Source organism: Musca autumnalis, unplaced genomic scaffold, assembly GCF_047663935.1.
Source record: "Musca autumnalis isolate F117 unplaced genomic scaffold, ASM4766393v1 scaffold_2, whole genome shotgun sequence".
In the NCBI taxonomy this organism is placed as follows: Eukaryota; Metazoa; Arthropoda; class Insecta; order Diptera; family Muscidae; genus Musca; species Musca autumnalis.
The window spans coordinates 76,951,403-76,978,025 of record NW_027411755.1 but is presented as its reverse complement, the minus strand read 5'-3'; the positions used below and the strand labels follow the sequence as shown (position 1 = coordinate 76,978,025).

Below are 26,623 nucleotides of genomic sequence, written 5' to 3'. Positions count from 1 at the left end.
TAATCTTTTCTAGGTAAGCTGGTGAAAATAGGCTACATATTTTTGTTTGAATTTCGGAAGGGGCGGTGTAATCCCCTATTCCCCACTTCTTTAACGACTGGACTGATTTGGATAATCTTTTTTTGAAATGTTCGTCATAACCCAAATGAGGTTTTTATGCAAAGAAAATTTGACCATGACCACTTTTACGACCACTTTTTTCAATTTTAATCTTTTTCTACAAAAACTACTGAACTGATTTTTCTGAAATTGTCAGGGAATGCACAGGGATGGTCCCCGGTGAAAATAGGCTACAAATTTAGTTGAATTTCGGAGGGAGTGGGGACCTCCCCTATACTATATTTTTTTAAAATTGCTATATTTACAAGAATTACGAATGTACCGGTTTGAGAATTAATTTGCGAGACATTTGTGGTTATGTATCAGACCATACGTACTTATTTGGGACTTGGCTGCATATTTTAATTGATATTAAAAAAAACGCCACATTTTCAATAATAACGTATGTATCGATTTGAAAATTTACGAATTAATCTAGAATATAGGTTAGGGTGGGGCGATTTGAACACCACCACGGGCGCGTGGATTTTCTGATTATTGGGGTTGTACTGAGCAAAAAAGGCTGTTAGATATATGCCAAAATATCCAAAACACCTTGAAAAGAAACTTCAAGTCAAAATCCGGGGGCTCGATTTTCACCGTAGACATATGGTCTAGTGGACTTTTTTGCTCAGTACAATCCCAAGAATCAGAAACTCCAGGCGCCCACTATCACTTTTTTCCTTCCATACAAATCGCCCCGGCCTAATATAGGTACTTCCTTTGGGCCTAATGACCCTACCACGTCTACATCTTTAAATGTGTTATATTTCCAAAACTACTTAACCCATTTCCATGAAATTTGCAGCAGTTGCTTAAGGTTTGCCGTGGCAATATTTGGGGGAGTGAAATCGGACACTTTTTCAAGATGAGGTTCTTGATTTCCTTTATTTGTTACTGTGGTGATGCTGCTTATCAACAAAACATTTTAGTACATTTTCACATTTTCCAGAGATATGGCGCCTTGAAAAAAGTCAAATTCTGTAAAACCTATGTGCAAAGAAATACTAATAAGTTAATATTGGTTCAAATAGAAAAATATTTTTTTGTATTTTTTGTTGTTTTATCAGCTATCTAAGAAAAAATAAAAAAAAATTGCAGAGTGGGCTTGGATGCAATTTTCGCGATTAAAAATTTAAAATACAATACAATTTTTTCTTTCTTGTTTTTTTCTTCTTGTTTTTTGTTGTACTAAAAAAATAATAAAAAAATTCAACATTTGTTTTGTTGTTATTTGGGAATTTGTCTTAAACGTCTTAAAAACTTCGTCATTTTTCGATTTTGAAAATGGTTTGGCTGTTATTGTAACAGCCGAACTAAAATGATGATCAAATAACCACAGGTTGTGAATTATATGAATAGGCATTCGAGAGAAATATTAAAATGATATTTAAACTGAAATGTTCACCAGTAGATGACTATTTAAATACGAAAGAGTATTTGAATTTGAGACATTAAATGGCCAAAGATATCGATAACGCACTAATGCTGGTACTCTAATTGCTAAACCATTCTTTAAATCGCAAAATGAAGGAGTTTTTTAAAATGTTTAAGATATATTTTTAAATAAAACATCAAAACAAATGTTTATAAATGAAACTATTTATATTTTTTCGTAAAATAACGAATATTTCACATTGTTATAAATGCAAAATTATATTGACAAATTTAAAAAATAAACAAAAAATATTAATCATTCGAATCCCACTACCAAATAGGACTTAAAATTTTTGTAATTAATCGTAGTTTAATACAAAAAAAATCAAGAAAATTGAAAAGTACAGTTAATGATAAAAATTGATTTAAATTTTAAATCGCGAAAATTGCATACAAGCCCAATGTGCAAAATTGTTTCTATTTTTTCTTAGATAAAACAACAAAAAATACAAGAGAGATTTTTTTTTGGACCAATATTAAGAAAGTTATTAGCATTTCTTTGCAGATAGTTTTTACAAAATTTGACTTTTTCAAGGCGCGACACCTCTGGAACCGTTAGTCAAAAAAAAAAATTAAAACATATACGCCACAGCAAAAAATAAAGCAAATCAAAAACCTCATCTTGAAAAAGTGTCTGATTTCACTCAGAAATCCTCGTATACTTTATTAATTTTAAGATAACTCTAATAGCCCGTTTCCACGGTACGTCGTTCGTTCTCTATTCGTTGTTCGACCCTCAAATACGAATAAATTACTTGATTCCTCATACAAAATTCTGAGAACGAACGACGATTTTTCTACGTTGTTCTCTACGTTGCTCTCTAACAAATGAGAGCATTTATGGAAATAAATTAATTATGACAGACAAAATACAAAATTTAAAAATGTAGCGCTTTTTTAGAAAAACCAACAATTTCAGAATTAATGGAAAATATGAGTGAAAAGTGTGCAATTAAATGTAAAATATATATTCGCAGGAAAGATTAGTGTTTTTCCTGCTCATTAAATATATGTTACACGTGTTATGTGTTCAAATTCCCATGAAAACGAGTGTACGTATTTTGAGAGGCGAACATCGATGTCGTATTTTTTTATGCGGCACCATCCTAAAATGTTTAGTTTTGTTAAAAATCAAGATTGCCAAAGATTTACCTCAATCGGAATATGTTTACACGTGCCACTGGGGCCTCAAATTTTCCATGGGCCCTTTATATAGCTAATATTAAAATCTGACGGATTTTCAAAATTTTTTGTAGAATTACTTGTTTAGCCGCTACAAAGAACTGGTAAACTGTTTTCATCGATAAGGCCACATTTATTGTCCAAACGATGAAAACAGTTTACCAGTTCTTTGTAGCGGCTAAACAAGTAATCCTACAAAAAATTTTGAAAATCGGGTCAGATTTTAATATTAGCTATATAAAGGGCCGATAGAAACCTTGAGGCCCTAGTGGTACGTGTTACCATATTCCGATTGAGCTCAAACTTTGGCAATCTTAATTTTTAAACTAAACATTTTAGGATGGTGCCGCATAAAAAAAAATACGACATCGATTTTTTAAAACCACTCTAAGCCCCACATTACGGTACCTACAGATTTTAAAGCAAACTCATGATACAAAATCAATATATTAAATATACGGCATACTTATTGTGTTTGGTTTTTTTCAATGGGTGAGGGTATATGGTAAATTTCAAATTTCCTTTTCAATACCATTGAAAAAAAATTTAATTTTTTTTGCGAGCACATCCGCGATTTTTGGTAAGAAAAAAATTGTGGTTTCAATATGTTCGCGTTCACAAAATTGGATGCTGCACCCAAAAGTTATAGGGGGTTTTGTTTCCTTATAAAGAAAAAATATTTAAAAATTCCCTTTGGGTTGTAATAAAAAATGTATCATAAATCGTTAACAGAATTTGATAACTATCCGTAGATGATAAAATATTTGCAAAATTTATTTTTATTTTCGCGGAAAATAAAAAAATAATGAAGAAATCTTGGGGTAAATTGTATTTATTCTAATTCAGAGTCCATAAAAATCTCTAAAAAATAAATTAAAAATACGTACAGAATCTAGACAACGCATAGACAAATGTGAGACCAAAATTATAAAGATTGGGTTCATTGCATGCATATTACAGCAACAACAAAAGACGAAAACTTATTGTTAAAATTTATTTTAAAAATATATATTTTGGTTTAATGCGAAAAATTGGAGAAATATTTTTGGGAGTTATTCTACTATTTCGCTAATTATACAAAACCTGAAGTATTTTGCTAAAACTATTACAAGGAAAATAATTTGTCATCGTGAAAGTATATTTGCTTTTTGCGATAAGCAACAGAAATAAGTAGTAGAGCGTAATAATGAAATTACAATCATAGAAAAAACACAAAAATTAAAAAGCGTGTAATTCGCGAATCCGTTTAAATAAGTTGAGGTGCATGTGCTTTTCGGATACAGGGAGTCCATGTCTATCAATATGCATGGATTTTCCCATGTTTTATTCAGCGGCCAAAGTGTGCCATCAGTTGCATCTTACTATTCAAAAAACCTTCAAGTGGGCAAAAATTACGCGATGTGCATATGATTATAAGGTGCATCCGATTTCAATGGCCGCCTATTAAAAATACGTCAATATAAATTATTTTAGACAGATTCGTCAAGAACTGCGGATGTGCCACCACATTCTATGTTGGGATAAATAGGGATATTACTTCCGAATCTTTGTAATTTGTGACACACCTCTTTGCCAAATATTATAATCGTGTATAAACCCAGCAAAAATTCGGATCCATTAGTCATTACGTAACCCATTACAAAGTAATGTAAACAAGCTTCTTTTCCCATTACAAGTAATCTGAAAAGTAATGGGATACTTCTTAAAAAAATTACAAAGCAAACCTACTTACTTTGCTCCTCACTAAGTAATGAGGCCGGTGGCACAGTGAGTGTGTGTCCGACTATAAATCCTAGGGTTGTGTGTTCAACGCTCACTGTCGGCACGCGAGTTTTTTTAATTAAAAAATAACAGTTCGTAGTGCACATGTGTACTGCACATTTAAGTTCTTAAGCAACCCTTAATATTCGTGTGCGTGGCATAGCGTGTAGTGTCTTTGGCTAGAAATCAGAGGGTTCGTGGGTTCAATTCGGGCAGACAGCGAAATAAAATAAAGTAAAATAAAAGTAAGAAGTGTGATGAAATTAAAAAAAAAAACTCTACATCAACTGTTCTAAAAATAGAATTTTTTCAACTTACTTTTCAACTGCTAGTGGCCACAGAATAACTAGTTATTCTACATAGTGGTCATAAAATAACTACAAACTGAGTGCGACATGCCCTTGTAAAAATAATGGGGAAGAAAGGGGGTTTGCGAGTAGTTACGGCTGCCAAAAATCCCTTACAAAACCCATGATTTTGGCAGGACTTTTTTTGCTGGGAAGGATTACATTTATGTAAAAATAATCAAAGAAAACCCCCGTTCAATTCGCGGAATTGTCAAAATATATTTTTGCAGATTTTCCTACTTTCAAGGTATCTATATCCGGGGTTTTAGTGGATGAATTCGAACGCGGATTGGCTTATTAGATCCGGCACGTAAAAAAACTAAAATCACGCGGGGTTCAGGAGTACCTGTACGACAGTTGTAAATTTTAAAGCCAAAAAATAGGTTTTTTCAGAAAATTTACGCACCAAATTTTCGGCTTTGGACTACTATTACTACATAGATTCCAAATATTGCAACCTCTTCTGACCGATGTTTGGTGGTGTCACGGTTGGAATGGTCACAAGTTTTTATTTTACCCGTATAATTTTGATTGGGTTTAATTGAGGAGGATAAGGCGCTAATCATAAAAGAGACGCGGGGGATTGCAAAAATATTTCCTCCAATCTATGTATTGTGACATGGAGCGTTATTCACAACAAGAACGAGTTCCGACAATTGGTCCCTCATTTCCACCCATTTGGACAAAACCGACTGGACCCACTCTTTTGCATCGTTTCCTCTGAAGGCTCCACGGCGTCGATACGTTTTTATTATACTGCACGCGCCTATGGCTCCAATGAGATGAACATTTGGACCTCTGGACGTTGGGAGAATTTGCACTGCCCTAGTACCAGGTTAATTTTAATTTGTTATTAGTATTCTGAATTATAAATGAAATTTTCTGAATTTTAATTGAAATATTCTGAATTTCAAATGGAATATCTGAATTTCAAATGGAAATTCTAAATTTAAAATGGATATTCTAAATTTCAACTGATATTTTCTGAATTTAAAGTGGAAACTCCGAATTTCAATTGAAAAATTCTGAATTTCAAATGGAATATCTGAATTTCAAATTGAGACTAAAGAATAACAATAAGGTGATTTTTTTTTACATAATAATGAACACTTACGACTATAATGTATTATCGCAATGATTAAATGGCGTTTACAGCATCAGGCTTATACATAGATTGTCGCTTATATACATAGATAGTGTTTATAAAGGTATATACGCCCTTGCTCCCGGGGCTGATTAAAAGGTTTCTTAATTTTAGGGGTTGTGTACTTAAAACTAAAAAAACAAACAAAAAAAAAACAAAAACAGACAAAAGAAGGTAAACATGTAACTACCCTCGGAGGGTTCCGGCAAGGGCCTTTTCGTAAAACCCAGAAATACCATCGTTGTGTTCCAATGAAAGTCCCAAAGGGGATAAATAATAAACATTTGACCAGCTAATGTTTACTTGACTATTCACAACTTCAGACATGTGTTGATTTTCATGAAGTGCCAATCTCTGGTTGAACTTTTCCAACATATCACAGACGTACCTAGAAAGCCGCTTAATCTTACAATTTGTATAAATGTAGTTATTAGAATATCTTTTATTGACGCACTTAAAATTTTTACCGATACAGAGTCTCAAAATTTTCCTCTCTAAGATTTCAAGTTCTTTCATAACCGACGGAGATATATTGAACCAAATAGGAACCCCGTACAAAATAACAGGCCGAATACAAGTCTTATATAGCATCAATTTTGTGCGGACAGGTAGATTTTTATTATAGAGAATTTTTAAAAATGATACAAAAACGCCTTGAGCTTTATTTCGTGCTTTTCTGGCATGCCCATTAAATTTAAAAAGTTTATTAAATTCGATACCAAGATATGTGACCTTATCTTTAAATGGTATTTCAACCCCATTTAAAAACAGCTGTAAAGATTTGCTTTCCGGAACAACAAATCTTTTACATTTACCCGAAGCATTTCTGATGCAAATGGCTTCGCACTTTGCAGCATTAATTTTTATGCCCCATGTGTCATAAAATTGTTTCACATTGTCAAGGTATTGAGAAATATTTAATAATGCTCTAGCGGGAGATTCGCTGTGGGAATACAATAAAGAATCATCCGCATATAAAATGCCTGATGAATTTTCATAATTGTGAGGGAAATCGTACATAAAAATGTTGTATAAATGGGGTGCCAATCAAGATCTATTTAACAGGTCACGTAAGTAGCACAACAACAACTCTATTTTGGCCGAAAATTCTTCAATATGTCAAAATGTTTGTTTACGTTTTCATACAATTTATTCACAATAACAAAATATTTGACAGATTGAAACCAATCAGCTGGCCGTTTTACGCCACCTTATAATTTCATCATGGGTGCCAATACTGAACCTTGAGGGACACCACACTTTACATTTGATAAATTTGATACCTGATTTTGAAATTGGACACAAAACTTTCTATTTGTGAAAAAAACTTTTAAATAATTTAATCATTAAGGGACTAATTCCGATTCTAATCATTTTGGTCAATATTCCATTATGACTTGCATGATCAAAAGCTTTTTCAACATCAAGAAGCACCGCAACTGTACATTTCTTTTCCCTCAAATTTAAAACAATGTCGTTGTGAAATTTTAGCATAGCATCGACAGTAGAGTGTCCCTTTTTGAAACCGAACTGAGAATTGGGTACATACGGCAGGTTGACTCCAATATCCATTTTGACACGAAGAACTACCTCGAATAGTTTGCCTAAATTTGATAATAAAGATATTGGCCTTAAATTTGAAATATCATCACTATTGGTTTTTTTCTTTATAGGAATTATCTTCGAAATTTTCCAAGAATCAGGAAAATATCCATTGGAAATACAATTATTGAAAACTATTGCTAAAAATTCGAATGCTTTCATAGGAAGTTTGCGAATGATAAAATTGGAAAGCGAATCGATCCCTGATGATTTCTTATTGTTTACATTGCCTACAATGTCTACAACTTCTTTTGTTGTTGTAAGGAATTCACATCTACCCCGATTCCTTGCATCCGAATCACTTGAAAATGAAAAACTGTGTTGGGGGACGTTAGCAATATAACTGCCTATTAATTCTTCATTTGCTGAAGAATTAGGAGAAGGATTGTTACATAAATTCGAAAAATACGAATTTAATTGGTTAAGACACTCAGAATCATTAGAAATATTGGTACCATCGACAGATAATTTTTCAATGGGTTTGGTTTTCCGATGACCAGTAATGTTGAAAACTTGTCTGTGCGCCTTCGGGCCCGGTTTAATTCCTTTAAGTTTTTCATTAAAATGCGAAATTTGCTCAAGTTCTACCTGTTTTTTAATAATAATTCCCAATAATTGAATTTGTTTAGATAATAAACTGTATTCAGGACTGTGTCTGTTACTAGAAGTTTGGTAAATTCGTTTAAGTTGTTTCTGCCAAGCATACTTAATTCTGTACAAATTTTTTATTCTATCAGAAACAATAAATTTTCTTTTTCCAGTCAGGACTTTTTCTGAATGAATTTCGGAAACTGAAGTAACGGTACGAACAAATTTATGAATATATTCATCGATCTCATTGTTTGACAAATTTGTATCTGCATTTGGATAGTGATTCAGAATATTTTCAGTTACATCATACTTAAAATTTTCCCAATTGCAGTTACGATAACTGACAAAACTTGACGGAGGTTGCAAAACTATATCAAAACTAGGAAGTACGACATTCAATTTTAAAGGAAAATGGTCTGAAAAGGTGGGTAAACACGATGTTGAACAAATGGGAGTGGATAAATCCGTGGCATAAGAACAAACAAGGAAGTGATCTAAAAATGATGATCCGTTCGGAAAAGTGGGACAAGATGAAGAAATTCTGGAAAAATAATAAGGATGCTGTTGGAGAAAATCATAAAAACTATTACCGTTCAAATTATTTACTGAATCTCCCCAGGAAATTCAAATGGAATATATGAATTCCAATTGAAATTTTTTGAAATTTAAATGAATTATCTGAATTTAAAATGGAATTTCTGAATTTAAATTGACGAGTTCCGAATTTCAAATACAATTTCTGAATTTCTAATGGAATATCTGAATTCCAAATACAATGTCTGAATTACAAATAAAACATCTGAATTTCAAATAAAATGTCTGAATTACACTTGGTATTTTCTGAATTACAGTTGAAAATGGTGTAGTAAGCTGTACGGAGCACACTCATGAGATATACATCGAACGACGTGGAATCGCGAGTTCTACAATTCTACAAACTAGTTTCGATTATTATCTAGTTGCACCCTCTAATTATAAGAAAAATTCGAAAAACACTGAAATCAAAACTTCAAAATGTCAGCATCGATTTTAGGGGGATGCAGTGTATATACCGAAAAGTCATACACTAGAACCATGTTGCCCAAGGGGTATTCTTTAGTTTTCTCTTTGAGCACAGGTTTGAGTTTTGCGTGGTTTGGCCAGAAATCAAGAAAGAACACAAAAAAACTTGTTTATTTCAACACATTTTTCCCATTTTTTTATATTACCACCAACGCAGCTTCCACGAAAATTATTTGTTATGGTCCATATTATGAGATCGTGGCTAAAACACTTCAATTAATATAAATATATTCATATTTTATAAAAAATATTAACAGTTCGCGACTTATTAAATGGTGAACCTCAACTTCAACGATTGTAAAACTTTTTTGAATATTACCATATATTCGTCAGCACTGATGATACTTTCTTACTTGTTTCTGGTTATGGAGTGGTTATATGTAGGCTATATCTTATGTCCACAATTTTAGGTGAAGAAGTTTTTTGACCACTGGAAACTGGACTTTAGAATAAGTGGAGCAGATGTTGTTGGATAACTGGGAACTGTCAAATTACAGCCAATTTATACCAAAAAAATATAGATATAAACTTCACAGTGCTTGAATACCAACAAGGAAACCTATTCCAGTTGGCGCTGGAGAAATTTTTGTGGGCACTGAAAGCGCATCTAGCATACAATGAAAAAACAGATAAAAACTTCAAAATGCCTTAAGACGGGCCATGCCGTTATATGGGTGGTTTCTGGTGGAGAAGTGTTTTGACCACTAGGAAACCTAAATGCCAAATTACACCTAAATCGGTCGACAATTTTAGCCATAATTTTAAAAATACCCAAAATCGGGAAGTGCACTTACATAGATGCCAATTTTTTGTGGAGATGTATCATGACTGCGTGAGCCTCATAATGTCAAATTATAGGTAGTACAAATCTGACATGGTCCTAGATTGAAAATTTTTTGTGAAGATGATCACTGGGAATTTCAAATATCAAATTACAAGTAGTTCCGTCAACAAATGTGCCTAAAATTAACCTTATCTGAAACCTCGTATAGTATTGATAAGCCAGTAGAGATATATTCAAAGGCATGGAATATACTTGATCTCATTAAGAGATTTGACCAATTGATGAAATGTTTGACCTGTATACTTCCCATTGTTCTGTTCCAAAAATGGCGTATAGAGAAATTCTTGACAAGTTGCCTATATGTTCAAGGTAAGTAGGAGTTTTGTGTCTTACATTCCTTTCTTGGGTACAGAATATAATAGAAAAATGTTGGAATCCTTGGATATGCGTTCCCCTGCATCGATCGATCTTAAACAATTCGCTTCTAGCCTATTAGCTCCTGCTATATTATTATAATAAGAATTATTTTGTATGGTATAAATTCAATATCGTCGTTTGGAAATACATATGTAATTGAGCCGCCAGGTGCATACTTCGATTATCTCCATAAAACGAAAAGTTGAGAAGAGCAATGATGATATGTATGCTTGCCATTGTATATCTGTTATATCTGGATATTTGACATTGTTTATTTGTAATTTAAACGTGCTAATCTTCATTTTTCAGGAAAGTCATTTTTTATTGATGATCATCTTAAAACTATCCACCATGACTTACGGCTAATTTTATATAACTATATAACTAAACATGTGACAATCGCCACCTACTCCAATATGGTGAAAAGCTGCAGATTTGCTGCAAGCTGATATTAATCATTTTTTAAAAATAATATATTTATAATATAAAAAGTTATGAATATATCAAGGGCTTTGACACTTAAATTTAAGATTTTTCAAAAAGTGGAGTTAATCGATGTGTGCACGGAACAGCTCACTTATAAATGTATGTCTATGTTCTTAACCCCAAATACCGAATTATAGCTAATTCGGAAGGAAAATATAGATTAAAACGTCAAAATACCTGAAATCGGGCGGTACCGTTTTATGGTGTTATACCAAAACGTGTGCAGTAGGCCGGGGCGATTTGAAAACCTTAATGGGCCCTTCGCGTTTCTGATTCCTGGGGTTGAACTGAGCAAAAAAGTCTACTGGACCATATGTCTACGATGAAAATCGAGCCTCCCGATTTTGACTTTAAATTTTTTATTGACGTTTTTTGGATATTTTGGCATATAACAGCCAAACCATTGGGATTTTCGATCCAACACAAAGACAAACATTGTAGCCAAGACAGTAATTGAAAACTCTCTAATAAATCGCAAAAGCATTGGAAAGCTCCTTCAGGCAGTTTTGGCCTTAAGAATGTGCAAACTTTTCGGAAAATGTCGATAAATGACATTGTGCTACAAAATTTGACCCGAAAAATATTCAAGTGTTCTGATGCAAAATTATATCGTGTTTTGATCCATGGACAACGACAATGCCTTTATTTCGTTTGGGTCACTTCGTTTTATTTTTTTATAACGGTAAAGTAGTGAAAATCTGGGTCTCTTACATTTTCAAATTTAAACGGGCATATCTTATTTTTTCCACAACGGGTTTCTTTTGATCCTTCTTCCTTTTAAAGGGGTGAATAATGTCTTTTGAATAAGCTATTATTGTTTTAAATCGGTTAACAAATGGCTAAGTTATAGTGGTTTATGTCTGAAAAAACCCACAAAAAACCTATAAAGGAATTTCTCATAATTTTCAAAAATATAATGTTTTTTTTGTTTTGTTCAATATTTATTTTGAAAATTATGAGAAATTCCTTCATAGGTTTTTGGTGGGGTTTTTCAGACATAAACCACTATAACTTAGCCATTTGTTAACCGATTTAAAACAATAATAGCTTATTCAAAAGACATTATTCACCCCTTTAAAAGGAAGAAGGATCAAAAGAAATCCGTTGTGTAAAAAATAAGATATGCCCGTTTAAATTTGAAAATGTAAGAGACCCAGATTTTCACTACTTTTACCATTATAAAAAAATAAAACGAAGTGACCCAAACGAAATAAAGGCATTGTCGTTGTCCATGGATCCCAACACTATATAATTTTGCATCAGAACACTTGAATATTTTTCGGGTCAAATTTTGCAGCACAATGTCATTTATCGACATTTTCCGAAAAGTTTGCACATTCTTAAGGCCAAAACAGCCTGAAGGCGCGTTCCAATGCTTTTGCGATGTATTAGAGAGTTTTCAATTACTGTCTTGGCTACAATGTTTGTCTTTGTGTTGGATCGAAAATCCCAATGGTTTGGCTGTTATATGCCAAAATATCCAAAAAACGTCAATAAAAAACTTAAAGTCAAAATCGGGAGGCTCGATTTTTACGGTAGATATATGGTCCAGTGGACTTTTTTGCTCAGTTCAATACCAGGAATCAGAAACGCGAAGGGCTCATTAAGGTTTTTTTCTTCCACACAAATCGCCCCACCCTAGTGTGCAGATATAGGGTCATTATTACATGTTTTCTTTTACTATTGGATGGATTTGAAATTTCAAAACAAACCAATTTTAAGGCATGGTTTTTTGGAGCTTTTGGGTCATTATCTCAGAAAGTATGGAATTATTCCGGATAAAAATTTTACGCTTGTACTAGGAACCCTGAATAGATCCGAGACGAAACCTCAAACTAACTGCACTTTTTCCAAATTTTGTGTGGACGGTACCCAAAGGACGGGACCGATATAGTCAATATTTCAACTTGATACATGACCAGATGAAATAATACGATGTGCAAAGTTTGGGTCAATCAGAAGGTCCTTACGAGAGTTATCTTGCGTATTTGTTGGTGCCGTCAGGATTTCTTTGAGGTTCTAAGCCATTATCTTGGGAATTGCGCCATCGTAAAGCGGACCGCAAGGACAACCTCAACCTGTCGAAAAAAATGCAAAACGATCCGAGAGGAGCTCTAAACTTCACTTTTTCCAATTTTTTTGTGGGAGGTACCCGAAGGAGTGAACCGATTTAGTCTATATTCCAACCCGATCTATACCAGGAGGGAATAATTCGATGTGCAAAGTTTGGACCAAATCGATTGCTCCGTTCTAGAATTATCGTTCATCCATCTTACAGAATAATTTTGAACTTTTGTGGGGGAGGTACCCGAAAGAGTGGACCGATATGGTCCATCTTCGAACTTAAACTAAGTTTGGGCAAAATATTATAAAGTGCATATTGTCCAAAGTCCAAATTGTCTGAAACACAAAGTTGGGCTGTGTTTTCCAGATCACTTCGTAAAGTGATTTTATAACGGTTATTGTTAGTAAAATCCCGAAAATAAATAATATCGGGTGATACTTTTATAGGGGACTATACCGCCTTCAAAAGACGTGGTCGTTCGATGTAAAAATTATTTATTAAATCCTCATCCTCATGTATTATGCCATCACTCTTGTACAAAATAATTTTAGTAGAAAGGTGTGTGTACTTTAAAGATCGGGCGGTATTCTTTAACAATCGTTTAAATCTGTTGGCGTTAACTACAGTCACATGTCCAAAAATAAAATCGATTTTTATTTTTATGTATTGAATTATTAGGGCGAAGGACATTATTTGTAAGATTCTCAAATATTTTTATTAATATTTGCAAAATATTGACAACATAATGAGCTAATAAGTGGTTGCAGTAATATAACGCAAACATAACAATGAAAAAGTCAAAACCGCATACATATTTCTAAGATACGAGGTTGAGAAAGTATATAATCGACATGTATGTAAGGGACAATGTAATTTTTATTATCAGCCCAAAAATATGCTTTAATATTAAATGTTACAACGTAAAGTTTGTTATGTTAACCTTGTATAACAACGGCGTAAGCCGCTGCGTATACGACGTCGTGATTGTGTGCAATACAGCACACAATCATCGTGTGTTCCTCTTCACACAATTTTTGTTTTTCTTTTTTGTCGATGTGGCATCACTGCTAATTGCAAATGTCAGGCACCAAAGGCAATGACAAATTGCAATCATTCGAATAAAATTGTGGTGGCGGTAACATCCCTGAAAAGGAAAAAAAATTAACAAAGTGTAATTCGTGAATATTGGGAAGTAAATCCCAACCTCACTCAATTCGCATAACGAATAAGTAATTTCCAATTGGAAAATTGTTTCATAGCCCCAAGTAAGGGTAAAATTATAAGAAATGGTGAGTTTAGTGGAAAAGAAAATTTGTTGAATTCAATTATAAAGAATTCGTGTTTTTTTCCTGATTGCAGTTGTGAAATTCATAATTACACGTGTTGCCGCATTCGTGCACTACAACCACCGGCAGATAACCTCGCTTAATTAGTGCAACGGCGAACAAATTAGTTGAGGAAAACCAACCATCGTTTTAGCCCGCTTTATGGAACAATTAAACAATTTGCAATAAAAAGGAAAATTAAATCCGCTACCACAGCCTAGAATTTTTTTTGTCGGCCATTATCCACGTTGTGTAACTAACGTTACATTAAGCCACCACAACCACCTAGAAAAATAGAACTTTCTGGAACTTTTTGCCAGCATTCCCGTTTGCGACACAATAGAAGGAAGCCACAACTCACAGAACCACCTTCACACAAAAGCATCCATTAACAACATTGTGATTGCCGCCATTTTATACACAATTTCAATCTGCATTAGAGAGGAGATGTTAATCCGAATTAAGGGTAATGCCTACCCTCCAACTGTAAGTACGCAATATAACACACAGATATAGTCGGTGCAACCATCCTGCTCCTTCCTGGTAACCCATACCAACCAGTTACAGACCGGGAGGTGTGGGACCAGTCTTTTTTTTGCTGTTTTCCTCGACGGTGAAGCCGAGTAGTCATCTTTATATTTTGGAAACCAGTTCCTACATCCAGCCCTCGACGTCAGCAGAGCAAATTATTTATTTCTTTCTTTTTTTAAGTATTCTCTTGGCATTGCACTTTGTATGCACACATACATAGCCATAGCCCTGTATGTATGTGTATAAGAAATTAATGTTGTTGTTGGACCTGTAACGGTTCGTCTCCGCGTGCAAAAAGAAGATGAAGATAATCATGAAAGCTTTGCAATAACGGTTTAACAGAAACGTTTTAGTGTACGTTGTTGTTGTACTGTTCTCATTTCCATTTTCGAATAAGAAATTTACAACAACAACATCTTTCTGTTTCTTTCGATCAACGATAAATCCAACTCACTTTAGTGAGAGAAAACAAATTCTTGCTCTCTTTGATGATTTTTTTTTTTATCTCTTTTTTTTTTTGGGAAAGAGAAATAGTCGGCTAAATCAACAACTGTTGTAGTTTCTTTCTATTAGCATTTCTCGTGCTTTTCAAATTTCATCTTCATTTTGTTCTGCGCTCGAGATTGTTTCTTTTTTTTTCCAAATTTATGGGTATATTCGGCGTATGCCTGTTCACTTGTTGTCCATTGCTTATTGTAGGAAAATAACCCGCGATTACCCAGTGTAGTCCGGTCAGAAAATTTAGGTTCCTGAGAACATGATACTTGATATAGTACAATTTTCATCCGAATTTTGTTGAACAAATCTAGTATTCGATATTTTACTGACGGTTATTTCCTACAATAGTGATTCTTGTGGATGGATATTTCGAAGTTTTTTTTCTGTTATTTGGTTAAATAATTTCGAGTGCGACTTTTCTTAAGAAAACAAAAGAACCTACAACAGATTTCTCCTATCTTTGAAAACTTCGTTTAAAATTCCGCGCCTTCTGATAAAAAGCATTTAAGAAATTTTTATACGTCGAGACTACGTTGCAGGTCGACAGATTGTGAGTATCGTATACCGTACAAATTTATTGGATGTTTTTATTGAATTTCGATCTTTGGAAAAAAATTACGTTTACGATCCATAAACACCATCTTTATTTATAAATCATATCAGTCGCATACCTCGGTTAAAATATATGCATATATAGACATATAAATACCCACAATTTTAAGAATCTTTTCGACGTTAAATTGACTTGTGGTCAACCAAAACAGTAAATGATACCTTTTTTTTGTTGATGCGGACATTTCCGATTTTTTTTTGTTTTGTACTGCATATGGTATATATATGCATATGTTCTAATTGATAATTTTACCTGATAATTATATAATGTCAATCCCATTATTTATGATCTCCGTCCATCTATCCTTATTGGATATTCACCTTCAGCATTTTATCCAGTGAGCTCATTTGGTAGAAAGAATTGAGGGTAGTATTAAATATTTTGGTGCACAGTGGCACGAATGGGAATGACATGCAAAAACAAATTTGAATTTCGTATACATTTCTGAACTGAATATAAATTTTTTTTACTGATTTTGGGAGTCATCATCATCGGTGAGACTCGTTGGGGATTTTGTAGAAAATCCATTGGGAGGGCATGGTATCCCAACAAACACCTTGGGTACCCATATCAACAACAACAACATCATATCATTTTTTTTGAAATAAAGCATCCTGTTTGTGATTGTGAATTAATAATGAATCAATTTTGTTTATGGCTAGTCAGGAGTGGCCACTGAGCTAGACCGAATTTCTTCAATGGCAAGTGTATACCAGCGACATCTTGGTATGCCTCATTCCCCTTTACACTCCAACGTAGTTACATAACAAGTTTGCAATGTGAATGATGCGTCCAATTCGATTTGGCTGAAAATTGGGCAAGATCATTTTTTTAGCCTAATGAAGAACGCTATTGCTTTGGTTCAAATTTGGATATAGCTCCCATATATATTTTCGGCCGATTTAAGGTATTTGATGCACCAAACACGCTGTATCTGTCCAATTATGATGAAATTTGGAATGTGCGATGGAATTAGGTCTATAGATAAATTTGCCAAATTATATCGAATCGATTCAGATTTGGATATAGCTCCCATATAAATTTTCGGCCGATTTTTGGTATTTGGTAGACGAAACACGTTATATGTATATGTTCAATCTCAATCAAATATGGAATGTGTGACGGAATTTGGAAATAAGTGTGCCGAATTTTATCGAAATCAGTTCGGATTTGGATATAGATCCCATATATATTTTCGCCCGATTTAAGGTATTTGATGTACAAAAGACGCTATGTATGTCTATTTTGATGAAATTTGGAATGTGTGACGGTGTTTGGTCTAGAAATATACATATGTGCCAAATTATATCGTAATCTGCTCACATTTGGATTTAGCTCCCATATATATATTACCTTTTCACAGTGGTGTACTGTATCCTATAGTCGGCCCCGCCCGACTTTGATCCTTTCCTTACTGGTTTTTTATTTACGTTTGTACATAAATATGTAAATACATACATATATTAAAAATGTATATTTTGTTTCCGATCACCCTGTATATTTGGAATAAATGATTGTAATAAGTACCCAAGTTACATTAAGCAGTTCATAGTTTGTCGGTGTGATAGGTGAAGTTTAGCCACTAGACCTGATATGATAAGACTACGACAATGCACAGTGGTCCCACTTGTGTGGAAAGGAGTGCCAAAAATAGTTCTAATCGAGCTACCGCCTCGAATTCTTAAACATAGGCTTATAACGAGCCAAAAAGATAGAAAAATTGTGGTGGATGTAGGTCCACATTTAGGTATAGACCACATATAAAGGTACCGCCCGATTCGTGGTATTTTGACGAATTTAGACAGATTTTCCAACCGATTTGGTTGAAATTTTGGATTTTGAATTCTGAGTGAACAAAACACCTCCTTGCAAAAACTGTTCCATATAGGTCTACGGTTAGGTATAGCCCCCATATAAAGGTACCACCCGATAATCGGTATTTTGAACTATTTTTGCTAAATGTTTCAACTGATTTGGCTGTAATTTTGCAATTTGTGTTCTCAGTGCATAAAATACCTCCCTGCGAAAAATGTTCAATATAAGTCCAAGTTTAGGTATAGCTCCCATATAAAAGTGCCTCCCAATTTTCGGAATTTTGACGATTTTACAGGCGTGGTATAAGGGGAATAACTTGCCGGGTGTCGGGTGGGGGCAGCTGGAATGTTTTTCATCGTAAACTAGAGACTTTCCCCTGTATTAAAAAAAATATCGAGACTTACAAATACTAACAACATTAGTAAAACTCAATATAAAATAATAGTAGTGATATTAAAAATACCAGAAGAAGTCATTTAAAAAGAATTTAGTTTTAGGGAATTTAGAAAACGAATTATGAATATGTTTTTCCGTAAAAACATTGTCAATACCACCTACTATCATTTGCATTTTGGAAATTATACATTTACCTCTTAAATTTTTTATAATTTCGCTCATAAACTACGAATGCTTTGCGGATGTATTTTACATTTTTAAGGCACAACATACAAATTACAACTTCTTCGATTTTACTTAACGTATTACCGCTGTAAATTGACAAAAATAATACTGAATATTAGAAACATCATGTGTTTAGAGAATATTTATTACATTCGTAATCAAATTTGTCGCCATAAGTTTTTCGATATTTGTCCAAGGGCGGAACTACAGTGCAATGTAACCTTAGGCCATAAGTTAGCAATAGTAATAATATTTTGGAATTTTAGCACATAGGTCTTGTGCAACAAATTGAATCCTAAAAATAAGTAAACATAACTTACATCGACTTTAAGATGATTTAAAATGGCTACCTATTTGGATGGTGATTTGATGGTTTTGCCTACAGCATCGACAACATCCTGTTGCACCGACATATAGGGAAAATCTTAAGTCTCCTCGTGTAAATGGTATACTGAAAAATCGAAAAATGTGATGTTTACTTTTATATATGTTTACGTTTCTTTCTTACAGTAAATACTTCAGATATGACGAATCTGAAAGAATTTTGTCGATATGTGCATCCATAATGAAGTTATAGCACTTTCAAGTTGAAAAATATTTCCCAGGTAATCTAAAGCGATAATGGATAATAATAACTAATTCCGAAAATTTTGTTGATATTGTCAAAAGTTTTGGATGGGGATTTAATGGGTGGGCTATAAATATAAAATTTGAGTACAATAAGTTGACATCAACTGGATATGGGCAAAGTACCGTTATCAAGAATTAAAAATTTAAATGTAATAAAAAATATAAATTCTTAATGGAATGGATTCTGCAAGGCTTTGGAAGTTCCTGAAAAATAAATGCTGGATGCTCGGGGATTGATATTGATGTAAACTGCATTAATGATTAATGATTACTTTGTCAATGCTTCTTATGGAAATAATGCTTATCGGATTAACATTGCATTTTAACTACGTCGACGTTCCCTCCTGTTTGGAAGACTGCTCGAGTGGCACCTACTCCCAATTGTCGCTCTGTTCGTGATTCTGATGATCTCAGGTCAATATCTATATTACCGGCTTTATTTGAGATGTTAGAATACATAACACTATGCTACAGCAAAAAAATTACAAGGAAAACTGAGTAGATTATGAAAGTAGAGCTAAAAATATGGGACACATGTATCGGTGTTTTTAAAGTTTACATCGCAAAGTAACCAAAGTAGGCGGGGCAAGTTCCGCCCATTTTTAGTTTTTTTTTTTCGAAATATTCGACTTAAGATATCTTGGAATCCTTGCTTTTTAGGTATATAGTATCTTTGCCAACTTTATAGAGGAGGACGTGGCGAATATTTTTGTTAAAAATTTTAACCCTCATGCGGTTCATCAAAGGGGTCGTTTTGGTCCATTTTTGGAAAATCTTTCAAAAACTTCTTTAACATTTGATTATATCAAATCCAAGGGCTAAGAATGTTATATGTTGTGGCAACAGATTTTTTTTATTCAGGGACTCATAGTGAAATTTGATTTGGAACATTTCTTCTTTTTACCATATCCCAAAAAAGTGAAGGATTTTATTAGATTTTGATTAAGTATGGAATTATATAAAATTAACAGTCCAAAATTAAAACAAATAATTTCATTCTAAAATATATAAATTTATAGTCTAATTGTCTTAAGAAAATGGTATACCTACATATATATCACAAATATTGTCAATTATTTAATATTCCATTTAAAAAAGAATAATTTTTTTCGCGCTACATAAGCGATTTTTGGTATATAGGATAAGAAATAATTCCCCAGTACTAATCTGCTGACGAACCAATTTTTTGTTGTTGCAGACAAAAGTTATGGCGGTTTTATTTCTGCTTTTAAGAAAGAAAATATTATAAAACGCTAATTATTTTAATTAGCGCAATTGTTACTGTATACTTCTCTCGCTTGGTATTATAGTTTCGATGTTACAGCCAAAATAAGCACATATTGTAGTGAAAAAAATATTTTTTGATTGAAAAAATATTTTTCCAAAAGCATTATTAGTAGAAAATATTGGAAAAATCTATAGGAATACTTCCTACATTTTGCTTAAATCTCCCTATAAAATAGACAGATTTTGCTTTATAGACCTTCATATTAAAGCTTTCCCATTGAGGAAGATAATTGGGTTGCTGAGGATATATCTCAAGGCTTCTGAAATGGAATGGATTATTTGACCCATTTTAATTTATATGCATTGTAAAATACGTGTAAATAATTTGGAGGCTAAGATGTAGCATCCATCGACTGCATTTTAGCATTAAAAACCTATAAACTATCGATAATTTGCGCAAAGTGCATACAATTTTTGTCTGCATCCGATTTCAGTGTTCACCATGAAAATCTATATCGATATATATCTATTTCAAGACGATCAATCAAGAACCGTAGATGTAGCATCACATACTATTTTTTGGAATAAAATGAACCTAGCTCCCTTATCAGTGAAATTTTTAAATCTCTGTGTCCGCAAAAACGAAGGTGCTGTACTAGTATTTTTTACCCGACCTGCAGAAAACGCGATAAAATGCGCGATATTTTCAAAAAAAAATTAGGTGATTTTTCTACTTTGAAATTTCTCGTAACTCGCGTTATTGTAGATGGATTTTCACGGTGAATGATTTATTAGATCCGGAACGTAAAAAAACTAAAATGTGCAATAGAGTACGAGGTAATCGAATGACAATTGCAAATATTAGACTCGAAAAATATGATTTTTAGAAAAATGTTCGCACAAAATTTCCGCATTTGGATGCAGATTTCTATGAGGCTGTGTAGACTACATTCACGACACTCATATCAAATAACTCAGAATTGCGAGTTCTATAATCCAATAAATATACGATTTTTTGAAAAACCTGTTTGCGTAATGAAATTAGAAGAAAATCTGACTTCAAAATGTCAGCATCATTTAATGGTAGAAGTAGATCAAAAGCAATACATTAGTGAGATTATCCTTATTTAGTTAGCTTCTACTTTTACTTTGACAGGAAAATCGTGAGAAGTGTGGTTTACTCACAAATCGAGAGAAAATAAAAAAGACAAGTTGGCTTCAACCCATTTTTTAACATAAACATAGCCACAGCTTCCACGCAAATTATCTTTTAAGGCCAATATTTTTTGCCACGTCCAACAACATTTCATTTTATCCAAAAATATTTAATTTGTATAATATACAATCACAAGTCGCGTGTTCTAAAAGGTAAAACCTTGGCTTCAGCTATGTTAAATTTTCAAAAATATTGGTGATATATGGTTTATTCTAAAACTCATAGTAAAATTTTGTATAGAATTTTTCATCTTTTGACACTTTTCACCTAGAACCAAGTTTCATATTAATTTCATGTATCAACTCCAAAAAAGAAATAAACTAAATTTCATCAAAACAATTGGGAAATATTTTCATTTTTTTTAGCAAAATTGATACTGATATTTTCATGATATATAATGTAAATAGACCCATATTGAAATTTGACAAAAAATATTTTTGTCTTTGACGTCATCTCTCTAAAATTATGTTTTGTGAGAAAATTTTGAAAAAACTCAGATGAAGTCCGATTTTAACTCTAAAACTTGTTTTCATTTTTAGAGATCCCTGGCGATTGGATAAGATTTACAGATTTGGTGTATTCTGAGACCAATAGTAAAATTTTATGGCGAACAATTTTTTGCAAGATTTGGATTTGATATGATCAAGTTTTAAAGAAGTTTTCGAAAGAGTTTCGAAACCGCTTGTGGGTTACAATTTTTAACAAAAATATTCATTTCTCAAAATCTGCCTGTAAGTTGATTTTTTCTTATTTATGTGACAGGAATCAATTTGTCGAGTTAAATGGTGCTAAGTCTAATTGTTTGGGGTACCACAAGACAGACAGATGGACAAGTCTGTTGAAAGCAGAAAAGAGCTCGCATCATTTAAGATAGATCCATATCAGTTGGTGCAGAAATCTACATTATTCTTAAGATGTTTGGTATTGAAAATGGGTTATATCGGTCCACGTTTTTACCGACCATATTTGGGTATACCTCACGATATAACGTATCTTGAAGGTTTCACACTGGAATGACTGTAATTTGGATTTTGTATTATCAATGTGTAGATTATCACAAATTATTAATATTTAATACAGTTTGAGTGGTGAAATTTATTTTCGAAATCGACTCCGGAGTTGGTGTGGCACAGTTGGAAAAAATGCAGATCTAGCGTGCAGAAAATAAAAGTCGATGTTTTATTGTATGTTTATCCATAATTATGATAAGAATAGCTTTAGATTGACAATTTTACTTAATTTATTTATGTATTTGGTCGATTTGTATTTTTATATATTTTTTTATATATTGGTATAACTCTCATAGGGCGGTACCTCCCGATTTATGTAATTTTGATGATTTTAGGTGCATTATCCAACTGAAATGACTAATATTTGGCATATAGTCTTTGTTGGTCGCATAAAATATTCCTACAGAGAATTGTCGGTACTGCTCCATTTTTTGATATAGCCCCCATAAGAAGGTACCGCCCGATTTTACAATATATGTTCATACAAAATTAAAGCTAAACTCGACTAATTTCCCCTATTTTAATTGAAGAATTTAAAAAATGGGCCTTACATTTATTTACCCCGAAACATCTAAATTTAAATAACCTATGGGTTACAAAGCTATTTAATTTATTTAAATACCATTACGGTATATCAAAAATACAAAAAATTCCGCAATAATATATTCACAGAATTCACACGTCTATCGCAATTTTACAGCTAAAAAAGGTAATCGTTATTATTGTAAAAAATATCAATTTTAAATGTACCTTTATTCCGTTCTGGTTAACTATTTCTAATTATTACATATGGCGTTGAGTACAGTCAACAATCTAGCTCAATACTGTACTAGACTTTCATAGTTTCTTTCAAGTCCATTTTTTGATTTCGGTATTTTTCCCCACTGCGTGTAGGAGTCGTGAAAAAAATTTGACTGGAGTCGGAGTCCGACCAAAAATGGCTCGATTCCGCAGGCCTGGTCATAACATTTTGCCCAAACTTAAATTAAGTACGAAAATGGAATATATCAAACCTACTCTTTGAATACCTCTACCATAATTGTTCAATATTTTTCGGTTAAATGGTGCTAGCCATTACTTCCAAAGAGGTCTATATCGGACAACACTTTTGGGTACTCCCTTCATAAAAGTTCAAAAATTTCGCTTGATTCCAGTTTCCAGTTCACGGGTAAATTTGAAATTTTTCAACGAAGATAGATTTTGTGGTCCTGTTTATAGTCGTATTATGTTTTTCGCCGTATGTTTCCCGAAAGCTTAAAAATTCCTGCCTGGGGGACTCGATAACTATTGTTCTTGTAAGAGGATTTTATGTGATTGTTTTTTTCTTTCTGCTAAATCTGGCTCTAGATCTATCTCCAGTTCTAGGATTGTGGCTGTTTCGATGGAATGTAACGTAATAACTACTGGTCTGTACCGCATGCCCTATAGGAACTCAGACGGTTGCACGATCCCCATCGTAGTTGAGCCAAAACTACTCTGTAGGCATATTCTGTAACTTTTTAACAACTTCACTCATTGCATATTTTTCAAATATTTCTTTTGTTTGTTTTGTTTTTCTTACAATAACAAAAGAAATTTACATTGTTTAAATTTCTTTTGTTATTGTAAGAAAAACAAAACAGCGATAGTTGTTAAAAGTTACAGAATAGGCCTACTGGTTTGTCTGGGCGGCTGACGCTATCCGCGGATTGTATTCACACGATAATTGTTTATCGCATCTTCGATCGTGTGAATGATATTTAAACTTGCTTGAAAAGCTTGTTCATGTAGGGGTTATTTAATGTATCGTTGGACCTCCCTTTCAAGATCATAAAGATCCCTCCTGACATGCCTGGAATGGGAGTCTTATCCACCATATGGTGATTAAGATGGCTCTCACAGTAATACCCGAGCAAGTACTGCAACGAAAGCATGTCATTGTGTTGCTGTACTTGAAGACTCTTTGTCTTCTCATGTAGATGGTCCAATGCAAACATGAGGAAGCAACCAGTTGTAGTTCTCAGGGCGGCGTGCTGACAGGTTTGAATATTTTTTTCATGTGTTGAACTTACATTCGCGGACCAAACGTTCGCCGCATTGCCTACTACAGACCGACATATTGCGTGATATGTGGTCCACAAGGTTTCTTCATCTGCACTCCAAGTGCGGCAGGCTAGGGACTTGAGGATCTTTTACCTACATCTCAGCTTGTTGCAGATAGCTGTCGAGGGTTGTCGAGTGGGAAACCCAGAATCTTGGGGAAGTTGGTGGTAGGAATTCTGCTACCATCGACCACGATATTCAACTCAGTTCTCACCTCTGCCGTCCATGGTTGGAACAGAGTAGCCGTAGATTTATTGGCAGATATTTGCATATTAATTGCGTGGAGAAGGTGGTAAGATCAGTCAAATAGGAGTTCAGCATTTCACAAATGACATCATACGTTACGATCTCAATGTCGTCTGGTTGGTACGACGTAGCTCATCATCAGCGTATGAAGTCGGGTGATTCATTAATGCAACTGAGGATAATAAGATGGTCCGATACAAGAGAAATGACAGGTTACCAAGTGAAGTTATTCGTCAGACCAGACACATGATATATGGGGCGAACTATGACAGTCTCCTCTAATCCTGGTGTGTGCGTCCTCGTCCGCGGTGTAAAATGTGGAACTATCTATTTGCTCAGCCAGCGCTATACCTCTCTGGTTCTTCCCATGGGTTGAATGTCATAACTCATGATACGCATTGAAATCTCCTAGAGTCAGCCGGTTATCACCTTCCAACAGTGGCCTAATGACAGGCGAATAACGCGGAACACGACTATTAATCGGCAGGATACACTTACACCTTACCGCTACCCCCTGTATGGGTCGCTAGAGTCGAGTTAAGTAAGTACTGGACAGATTGGTGCAATAGGATTGCAAGATCACTATCCCACTTCTCGTACGATCTAAACGACTGCAGGTGTTGTTCAGCTTCGATTCCTTAATCATAATCGCGGCGATTATGCTTCTTCGACTCATAAAATTCAATCACTCTTCCCCAAAAATTATGTAGCCCATTTTCGACGTATTGATATGGATTAAAACTCAAAAGCGTTGAGAAGGATAGGTACCTCCTCCTCGACATAGTCAATTTTAATATTTTGGCAGCCCATCAGAATTTCAGTGGGTCACCGTATAATTTAGAGCATATGGATATTGCCCATGAAAAACATTATATCGCTGTAAACAGGAGCGCAAGGAGTGACTTCGGTTAAAATTTCCTCGAATCCTCGAATAGAACATAAATTGCACTTAAAATAGCGGGCATTTATAGCTTTTGGGGACTTACCGCTGAAACAACTTGGACCGTCGCACAGTGTGGCCGCAGGTTTCAAAAATCGAAAAATGTGGGTTATGACTTTTTGACATTTTTTCTCAAAAATGATTTCCTGTAGCAGGGATGAATGAACTTTTGCCTAATAATCACTACGCTATCGTTTATTCCATTGATATATAAAAAAGTTCACGCACAAATCGATTTTAAAAATATAATTTGTTGAAAAAATGTATGAAATTAAAAAAAATCAAAAATTATTTTTTGTTGCACGAATGAATAAATATAAGCCTACTAATAATTATAATAATGTTTATTTCATTCAAATATTGAAAAAGGTCATGCACAAACCACTTTGAAAAATTTTTAAATTTTTTGTTTTTTGTTAAAAAATTATATCTTTTATGTCAGTTTAATTATCTCATGTGACTCTAAAGTTTAATTTCAATTGTATATCTGCTTACAGTGACTTCAAAAAATTGTCCATAATTTTGATAAATTCAAATTTTGAAATTATTTTGTGCGTGAGGTTTTTTCACCGAATCACCTTATTATTATGATTTTATGTAATCATATGGCAAAACTCATCGCGCTATGATACAGGGATATGAGGTTGTAAAAAAGTCATAACCCTAAGAAAATAGCACATATTCAATTTGAAGGCTAATCGATCCAAATTTACAAAATCTGAACAGATATGCACCAAAGTTGACATTTTTCATTTCGAGAAAAATATCTCGGATCAAATATTGGATTACAAACAGTGCGAATAAGTTTTGTTTAGATTGCATTTCGACATTTCAATACAGGATTTGCCTAGTGATTTTCCATAATTATTGTGGTGAAGTGAATTTCGGAGTC

The 26,623-nt window shown here is 33.6% G+C and overlaps 1 long non-coding RNA gene across 1 annotated transcript in view; it reads left to right on the top strand.

Moving 5' to 3' along the window:
• The window catches only part of LOC141394131 (uncharacterized), a 127,194-nt gene that overhangs the window by 10,685 nt on the left and 89,886 nt on the right, over window positions 1-26,623 (top strand). The gene's annotated exons all lie outside the window — the stretch shown is intronic.